The sequence below is a fragment of the Mustela lutreola genome, chromosome 9, assembly GCF_030435805.1.
Source record: "Mustela lutreola isolate mMusLut2 chromosome 9, mMusLut2.pri, whole genome shotgun sequence".
In the NCBI taxonomy this organism is placed as follows: domain Eukaryota; kingdom Metazoa; phylum Chordata; class Mammalia; order Carnivora; family Mustelidae; genus Mustela; species Mustela lutreola.
This window is the reverse complement of record NC_081298.1, coordinates 96,392,811-96,403,169: the sequence shown is the minus strand read 5'-3', so window position 1 is coordinate 96,403,169 and position 10,359 is coordinate 96,392,811. Positions and strand designations below refer to the sequence as shown.

Sequence of the window (10,359 nt, the reverse complement as noted above, 5' to 3'; positions counted from 1 at the left end):
ACACTAGATTAGATTTGTATTTACCCATCTTCTCCTTAAGGATGGTGTTTTATGGTGAATGGAAACAGAGCTCAAACAGAAAGCATCAGTCCTACTTAGCTAAGTGAAAAGTCAGAATTTAGGGCTATCAAAGCAGCTATACGTTCAAGAAGGGAAATCTTGGAAAGGAGGGAGTCACAGAGAAGGAATCCCAAAATCTGTGTAAAAATTCCCTTCAAATCCTTGGACAACTCTGAACTGGACATTTCAGGGAAAGAATCCAAGAAATCCAGCAGAAAGCAACAACTTAAAAGACTGAAAGTCCATACAAAGATTTCAATAGCTGCCTGATACTGAGGAGAAAGAGTCTGAAGTTTAATACCACCAATTTAGAGAACCCTAGTTTTCTAATAAAACCCCAGAAGAGCCATATCTTAGTAGTAAGAATTCCATCCCAAGACTAAAAGCTATCGATTCTTGGCCTTTTGGCTAAGATCACGTGTAGTATCTGTTCTTATCAGCTTTATATCTGCTACATCTTCTGTCAAAGAATAAAAGATAAATTCTAAGATTAAGAGAAAAACAACCTAGCTATATAACAGAGCCTGAATGAAGTCTCTAAGTGATCCATTAGCAATTTAACTGCCATCTAGAACACAACTCAACACTCTCTGGAGTAAAATAACTAAACTCAGAGTCTCCACATGTAACATCCACAATACAGAATGTACAATAAAAAAACTATTAGACTTATGAAAAAGCAGGAAACTATACCCATAATCAAGAGAAAATGAGAAAATAGTCAGTAGCAATCCATATGTTGTAATTAGCAGACAAAATTTTTAAATAACTATGATAAATATGTTAAAGCCTCTCTGGAGTGATACAATGGATGAAAGGATAGGAAGTTTCCGGAGAGATACAAAAATCCTAAAAAATAACCAAGTGGGGATTAAAGAACTAAAAATTCTAATATTTGCAATCTTTTAAAAAAATGTATTGGATAAGATTAAGAGTAGATTAGACAATGTAGAGGAAAAGATGGGTGAATCTGGGGTGCCTGGGTGGCTCAGTGGGTTAAAGCCTCTGCCTTCAGCTTGGGTCATGATCCCAGGGTCCTGGGATGGAGCCCCATATCGGGCTCTCTGCTCAGCAGGGAGCCTGCTTTCTTCCTCTCTCTCTCTCTGCCTGCCTCTCTGCCTACTTGTGATCTCTCTCTGTCAAATAAATAAAGTCTTTAAAAAAAAAAAAAAGATGGGTGGATCTAATAATAGATCAATAACATCATCCAAACTGAATCACAGAAAAAACACTGAAAGAAATGAAAATAACCTTATGATTTTTGAAGTAGTAAGAAGTCTAACACACAGGCTGGAATCCCAGAAAGAGACAAGAGAGAGAATTGAACAGAAGGAATGTTCTTTAAAGAAATATGGACCAGGAGCACCTGGGTGGCTCAGTGGGTTAAAGCCTCTGCCTTCAGCTCAGGTCATGATCTCAGGGTCCTGGGATCGAGCCCTGTATCGGGCTCTCTGCTTGGCAGGGAGCCTGCTTCTTCCTTCTCTCTCTGCCTGCCTCTCTACCTACTTGTGATCTCTATCAAATAAATAAATAAAATATTAAAAAAAAAATATGGACCAAAATTGTTTCCAAATATTATTGAAAATATCAATTTATAGATGTAAGAGGTTCAGCAACACTTGAGTAGGACAAATACAAAGAAAACAACATTGTCATTTAAATTTAGAAAATCAAAGAAAGAGAAAATCTTAAAAGCCACAAAAAGGGGTAAACCATTACATACAAAGGAGCAATGATAAGAATGACAACTAATTTCTCACCCGAGACAATAGAGACCAGAAGACAATAGGGTGGTAGCCATAAAATGTTGAAAGAAAAACCCTGTTAAAATAGAAATCTGTATCCAGTGAAAATATTCTTTAAAATTGAAAGTGAAATAAGGATATTTCAGGTAAATGAAAACTGCATTTATCATCAGTAAATTACATATGAGGAACATTAAAGGAAGCCCTTCAGGCTGAAGGGATGTGATACTATATGAAAATTTAAATCTACAGAAAGTTACAAAGAGCATAAAAATTGGTAAATAAGTGGGGAAATATTTTTAATCTACTTTTTGATCGTATTCATTCTCCACAGAAGGGGAAGCTGTTGATTCTCTTCAGGCTGCAAGCATTGACAGTCTTTTTTCTGTAGGGTCTTTGCATTCTGCTGCTTTTTTTTTTTTTTTAAAGATTTTATTTATTTATTTGACAGACAGAGATCACAAGTAGGCAGAGGGGCAGACAGAGAGAGAGGAGGAAGCAGGCTCCCTGCTGAGCAGAGAGTCCGATGCGGGGCTGGATCCCAGGACCCTGGGATCATGACCTGGGCCAAAGGCAGAGGCTTTAACCCACTGAGCCACCCAGACGCCCCTGCTTCCTCTTTTTTAAATGCTCTCCTCCTCTCTTCCTGTGTTTAATTCTTACTCATTCTTCAGATGGCCACACAAATATAATTTCTTCAGACAATTTCTCATTGCCCACCTCCCCTTCTCCTCCCCCGCTACATCATGTCCCATGTCTTTGTCCATGCCTGGGTGCCCTGCCCGGTCTCCCACCCTCTTTGGACAAGGCACTAGCTATGCCTCTAGTTATGCCTGGGTATGCCTCGTTATGCCTCAGAACCCTAAGGGTGAGTTCACACAACCACTGCCAAATTCATGGAATACACACCTACTTGTTTAATTTTCACCTGCCTGCCAGGATAGTCATCTTGTCTGAGCTATTCAGATCTTCTTGACGCTGATTGAATGCTAGTCTGAACATCTCGTCACCAACTGAGGGATTATTCCTGCCAAGGAAAATCTTCTTTTCCTCAATCCATCCAGTCTGCTGTCATGCCAACCTAGTTTTGCTCCAACCTTTTTCTAGTAAACGCCATTCTGTCTGCATATAACTGAGATTTGGAAATGCACATACGCAGAAGCAGGAGAAAGGCAAGAAGATGTAGGAGCCCACCTTAGTAGAGAACCACCCCCCAGGTACTCCTAGAGCACCCTCCTAGCACTCATGACTCCATACTGTAGTTGGCCGAAAACCCTGTCCTTTTTTGTTGTCCCAAGTGCGTAACAGAGTCTGGCTGTATACATGCATTCAATCCATGTTTGTCAAAAAAAATAAATGAAAAATCGAAGAGTCAGGAAAGACCAAGGGAATGGATTTGCTAAAGTGAAGGAAGGAAAGTTTCAGGAAAGCATTAGGAATCCTATTCTTTGCTTCCCCCACACCTCTTGCAGCATTGGTGTGACAGCTGGTAGGTAACAGTCACCCAAGAGAGGCTGTATGAATGCCTGTTCATTCCCGATGCTAAAAAGTACACCCTTCAAGTTATGCTTCCTAAGAGGGTTTCTGTGAAGGTCATTTTTTTTTTTGTACTAAAAGGCACTACATATGAGGTTAAGTCGCATCACTGCCATACAGGCCTGAGAATAATCGAATAACATACTCTTAGGATAGTCCCTGCAATATCTGAGTGTACTTGACATTTACATCTAATTCAGTGATGCACAGTCCTGGCGTGGCTGCTTTTGAGGTGCCAGTAACTACCTCGAGGACATCAACAGACTCTCCAAATGAAATGAATTTACATTCACCTTAATACAGATTCCTGGGGCCCACCTCAGACATATTTAATAGGGATCGGTGGATTGGGCTTAGAAATCTGCATTTTTATTACTTTTTTAAAAAATATTTTACCCATTTATCTGAGAGGGTGAGCAAGAGAGAACATGAACAAGGGAAGGGAGAGGGAGAAGGAGGAACAGACCCCCCCTGCTGAGCAGGGAGCCTGACTAGGCCCAATCTCAGGACCCTGGGATCATGACCTGAGCTGAAGGCAGATGCTTAACTGACTGAGCCACCCAGGTTCCCCGAAATCTGCATTTTTAAATAAAGAACGCAGATAAATCTGATGCAGCGCTTCGGAATCATTGCTCTTTACCAGTCCTGTCATTTTCCAGAGCAAACATGAGCCAGAAGGGTAAAAATGACTTGCCTACAGTCATACCATGCCAGAATTAGGGCCAGAATCCAGGCCCGCTGACTCCAATTCCAGTGCTCTCTCCACGATAGTGTACTGCCTCAGAGTCCCCAGACCATTCATTGCTCCTGGCTTCAGGGAAACTGAGCAAGTCTGAATAAAGCAATCCTGTTCTTCCCGGTCTTGCTCCTAAATCCCTTGCAACCTGCAGGGGCAGGGAGAGGGCCGGGCAGCAGGTGTGGTGTAATGCAATCAGCTACAAGGGGCTTCACCAGCCACCGGTCTTGGTGCAGAGCTGTAAACACCTGCAGGAGCCATGGCCCCACAGGTGTGCCAGGAGCCCCATCACCCACCAGCTCTTTTCCTACCCGGGCTCTGCGCAGCCTCTCCCCACTGTATTTGCCAACAACCCCTCCTCAACTCTGTAGCTTCCTAGAGATAAGAAAAAAGAGGAGACAGCTCTGTGTGTGTCTCCTTGGAATGAACAGCGCTGAAAAAGGAATCTAGAAGTTGTGAGTGGAAAGGCTGCCTGGGCAGTTTCCATAGCAACGCCTCCATCCCTGCCCTGACAGCTACGTGCTGTGTGGTACGTGCACTCTGCCAGGTCCCTGGAGGGCACAGCTGTCCCTGGCTTGCTCAGGGTTCAAAAGTAAGTTTTTAATTCTGGTATTCAGATAATAATATACAAGGCATTTATGGGACCTGGAACCAGTAGGAGCTGAAGGCACGTGTCAGCAGACCATCCAGGGAGGGTCCAGAACTTAGAGACCTTCACATTCCTCCTCCTGCCACAGGTCTCGGCATGCAGCAGGTGCTTAAACACTCTTGGCTGAGGGGCCCAACGAATGAGAGTTTCTTTGAGGCTTTGGGAAGCTCTTCTGCTCGTTGAGGTTAGAAAAAACCAGAGCGGGGCAAGCAGCAGAGCATAGAGGAAAGGAAGACCCTCCCCAGGTATGGGGGGGCACACATTGGTCTCCAAGTGGCTTCTAAGAGCCTCCCCTCTTCACACTGAGTGTCAGCTGCCCCCCCCCCACCCTAGGCTGACAGACACCAGTTTTAAGGAGATGGTTACTAAGTGTTACTCCCCCTAGGGACCTGCGCACCACTCCTTCTGTTGAACTTTATTTGCATACCACCTCCCCGACCCCCAACACACACACACACACACACACACACACACACACACACACACACTTTGGGAGAAAGGTGTATGGCAGAGAATCACGAAGAATGGAGTTTCGATCCCTTGTGATGAAAATGTTTTTAGAAAAGGGTAGGAAATAGGTAGGTTCCTCAACAGTAACAAATATACTACTCTGGTAAAGGATGTTGATAATAGTGGAGATTATGGATACAGGATGCAGGGATGCATGGCAATCTCTGTACCTTCCTCTCAATTTTACTGTGAACCTAAAAACAGTTCAAAAAAATTAAATCTTTAAAAAATATTTATTTTTTTTAAAAGGGTAGGAAAGGGCACCTGGGTGGCTCAGTGGGTTAAAGCCTCTGATTGTGGCTCAGGTCATGATCCCAGGGTCCTGGGATCGAGCCCCACATGGGGCTCTCCGCTCAGCGGGAAGCCTGCTCCCCCCCCCCCTCTTTCTCTGCCTGCCTCTCTGCCTACTTGTGATCTCTGACTATCAAATAAACAAATAAAATTTAAAAAAAAAAAAGGGTAGGAAAGACTTGGATTTGTGCAAATAAATGATTCGCCACGATAATCACAGCCTGGACTGGATTTAAAAACACGTATCTTAAATATCTTCCTTCGAGAGTAGTTTTCCTATTTGACAACAGCAAACAAGTCCGGTAAACCAGGTAGGTAAAGAAGCTGAAGACCTTTTGGGGATAAAAGACGCCTTTGGGCTTTAAGGAAGTGATAAAGACTTGGATTTTTTTTTTTTTGTTTATTTTGGTTTCTGCAGAGTCAATGAATAATTTACGAAATACTCCGTGGGTGTGTCCCCTGATTAGCCACCCTCCACCCCCCACAGGCCTGGGCTGGGCTGGGACTCCTGCCCTGGAGGGGTGGGGAGTGGGAAGGAAGGGGGTCCCTTGGAATGGGTAGACACACAGGCAGCAGCTGCTCCCCCTCTCCCCACACGGCCTCAGACCTCACCCACTCTGACACCCCCAGTCTGCCGGCGCCCTCTCTCCTTCACTTGCTGCAGGCCCTATGCTCAGGGTCCAGGGTTGCTGAAAATTGCTGGGGAAGACTCGGCTGAGCAGACCACCACCACAGACGGCCTATGGAGCCCTCACAGCGGTCCACCCACTACCCTCAGGGCCTCCTCGAGGTTTGCAGCTTTACCCACAATAGCTACTTTAAATTTTAAGCACTGTCCTGTCCTCCTGTCCAGTCCTCCCGTGGCTGGGCCACCATCTGCTCCCTGAGGAGCAGCAGATAACTTATCTCCCATTTTCCAGAGAATATAGAGGCCCTGAGGCTGGAGCTCTGTCACCCCACCCCAGGCCCCAGGTTACGTCTCTCAGGGACCAGTCCTCCCCTTACCACATCAGTCCCCAAGGAAGGAGATGTGTTTGCTCCCGCCCAAAACTGGGGTCTCCGTCCTGATCCCGAGTTCACTTCTTTGATAACTGGCCCCAGAAGCCTTTCCTTTCTGCCACAGTCAGCCCGGTCACAGGAACACGACAAGCCTCTGCTGGCTGTGTGAAAACACAGGGCAGACAACAACAAATCCTTGACCCTCTGACCCTTCCTGTTGCCATTTTACATCGCTCTTTCCCTCCCCAGGAAAAAGAAACTTTATGTAAAGTCGAAGGAATTCTTCTGGAGAGGTTAAATATTCACAGGGCTTTTTTCTAAATCAATATTTAAAAAGCACACCGTGAAAAACGTCTTCTTTCTATGCCGGTCCTGTTCCTGGAAGAGGTCTGTTTCATACCCCTTCTCTGGTTTGACACTAGCTGTTTCCACACGGGGACAGTCGTTCCATATTAACATATATAGATTGGCCTTATTTTTTTTGAACACGCCACAGAGTACTTCAAAGTACACATAATGGGCACATTAAAATGTGACAAGTTGTCTATTGACAGATGTTTGGCTCTACCTTCTGCCATTTCAAATAATATTATGTTAATAATCTCGTACATACATCATTTTGCATGTGAATATTTCTCTTTTTTAAAGATTTAATTATTTATTTGAGAGAGAGAGAGACAGAGCACAAGGCGGGTGGAGAGGGTAGGGGAGAGGGAGAAACAGACTCCCTCTGAGCAGGGACCCTGATCTAGGGCTCCCCAATCAAGAACCCTGGGATCCTTATCAGAGCTGAAGGCAATCGCTTAAACTGACTGAGCCACCCAGGTGCCCCTACATATGAATATTTCTATAGAATAAATTTCTAGGTTTGGAATTACTGGATCAAATTGCATGAATACTGGGAAATTCAACTGATAGGGCAAAACAGGCCCATCACAGTAAATATGCTACTTTATATTATGTCTTATTCCCACCAGGGATTCAGAGGGACTTTTTCCTAAGGGTCTGACCAACAACTGAGTTATCCAACCTGTTTTTTTGTTTTGTTTTGTTTTGTTTTGTCTTTTACAGTCTAAGTGATAATTATATTTTAGTATAGTTTTAATTTTATTTTCTTTTACAGTTAGTGAAAATGGTCTTTTTTCATGTGTTTAAGAACCATTTATATTTTCTTTCTTGTAAACTATTCATATCTTTGACCCATTTTTATAGTGGGTTGCTCTTTTTGTTATTGATTTGCAGAAGCTCTTTATATGTAAATCATTTTTTATGGTAGGGTACCTTATTTTTTTCAATTTATGGTTTATATTTTAATTGTGCCTATGTTTTGTTGTGATGAAACTTATTGTGGTAAAACATATATAGCATAAAATTTGTTATTTTAACCATGTTGAAGTATACAGCTCAATGGCATCAAGCTCATTCACGTGAGACCATTTAGCTCCAGAACTTTGCATCTTCCCAAACTGAAATGCCCTACCCATTAAATAATATCTAACTCCCCACTATTGAATTTATCATTGTTTTCTTTCAGAACTTTGGAGTTTCTCTTTCCCCAGATTCTTTTATTTTTTTTTAAATCTCTACATTTTTCTTTTGGTCAGTGCTTCTCAGCCCTGGCTACATTCTAACCACCAGGGGAGCTTCTAAAAATTCAGGTCTAGGGTGCCTGGGTGGTTCAGTTGGTTAAGGGTCTGCCTTTAGCTCAGGTCATGATCCCAGGATCCTGGGATCCAACACCCCCCAGCACTCCCCTTGCTCAGCAGGGAGTCTGCTTCTGCCTCTCCTTGCGCCTGGCACTCCCCTGCTTGTGCATGCTCTCTCGTGCTCTCTCTCTCTGTTAAATAAAATCCTTAAAAAAATAAATAAAAATAAAATAAATTTTTAAAAATAAATAAATAAAAGTTTAAAAAAATTTTAAAAAAATGTCTAGGTCTTACCTCCAGCGATTCTGATTTAAATTTGGGGTGAAACCCAAACACTGGTAATTCTAAATTAATCCCCCAGGTGATTCTAAAGCTCACCCAGCACTGAGAAGCATTGTTTTTGCATATTTACAATTTTATCTTTTTTTTTTAAGATTATTTATTTATTTGCCAGAGATTGAGAGAGACAAAGAGAGAGAGAGCACAAGCAGTGGGAGCAGCAGGGGCAGGGGGAGAAGCAGGTTCCCCACTGAGCAGGGAGCCTGATGCAGGACTCAATCCTAGGATCCAAGCATCATGACCTGAGCCAAAGGCAGACACTCAACCAACTGTGCCACCCAGGCATCTCAATTTTATCTTTTATATTTAAGCCTTTGACTCATCTGGAATTTTTTTTTTAATTTTGTTTATTTGACACAGAGAGAGAGAGAGAGCAAGAGAGAGAATACAAGCAAGGGGAATGGGAGACAGAGAAGCAGGCTTCCCACTGAGCTGATAGCATGATGCGGGCCTCAATCCCCAGACCCTGGAATCATGATCTTAACCCACTGAGCTCCCTGAGGGCCCCTCATCTGGAATTTATACTAAGGTAAAGTGTGAAGTGAAAGTCAATCTCATTTTTTTTCTAGATTGGCTGTTCGATTATTCTAATACCACTTAGTGAGTCTAATCTACCAAAACAGACTTCAGAAGAGAGAGAAATTCCTGCCCCCACGACTTAGTATTTGCGTGATTTGAGGCAACTTATTCAAACTCTCTATACCTCAGTTTCTTCATATGTAAAATAGAGGTAATAATAACACCTCATAGAATTGTTTTGAGGATTAAAAAGCCTTATAAATTTAAAGTTCTAAGAATGGTACCTGGACCTTAGTAAAATAGTATGTTAAAATTTTCTGCTATTGTATATTTCCATTCAGCAAATAAACACATGCAAAGCCAACACAGATATGATAGAATATATTTATATATAAATATACACATGATATAAAATTAACTCATCTTAACCCTCATCTCAGTGGGTTAAGATCATGATTCATAGGCACTGAACGAGCACTGCAAAGAATCACATTGATGTGTTAGCAGTGGTTATGTTTAGGGAGATCAGAAGATCATGAATCGTCATTCATTCTTCCTTAGCCTTTCTTCTATTTTTTCAGTCACCCACAGGGAGCGGGTATTGCTTATATTCGGGGATGGAATGGTGGCAGGGGAGGTTTCAAAAATTGCCGAGCACGGTCTGCCGCTCTGGATCCATCCCCCAGCACGTATGTTGCCTTGCCCAGCGCCAGGCAAAGAGCCTGTTCTCTCTGTTGCATCCGCGTCATGGACAGCGTTCTCGGGGATGATGACCCAGATTAGAACTCTGCCTCCAGGCTGGAATGAAGAGCATTTTCTGGGTTATTCTAACACAGCCGATAGCCCTGGCCTCCGGTCTGTGTTGTGCTAGCACTTTATCAACCAGGTCAGAAAGACCTTCTCAAAAACCTTGCAAAAGCCTTCATTTTTTCTGTCAACAGATATGGATTAAGTGCCTATTATGATTAGGCTTTTGTCTATTTCCTTAATAGATATTCTATTATAGATATAATATTAAGGAACAGAAAAAGTCAAGCTGACATACTTCGTTTTTGAACTCTCAGGCTGCATGCCGGTGATTGTTGCTTTTTTTAAAGTCTTCCAAACTTTACTACTACCACTATTTATTTTGAACAATCGAGTCCAGAGCCCTGTGTAGGACTGAAGCCAGATTTGGCCAGCAGTATTTGAGCAAGCAGCATTTTCCCCCCTTGAACATCCAAATGACTTTTACTTAACTATCTTCCCCCACGACATCTGTCATTGCCCTAAAATGACCTGAAGAACATCACTGGGGCCATTCTTTTATCCTGCAAACCTCCCAGGAAC

At 42.8% G+C, this 10,359-nt stretch overlaps 1 non-coding gene across 1 annotated transcript; it reads left to right on the top strand.

Moving 5' to 3' along the window:
* The first annotated feature begins 448 nt into the window (after positions 1-448).
* Positions 449-644, top strand: LOC131808760 (U2 spliceosomal RNA). Its single transcript, XR_009344958.1, has one exon. It is a non-coding gene; the product is annotated as a U2 spliceosomal RNA (small nuclear RNA).
* Positions 645-10,359: the final 9,715 nt, after the last annotated feature.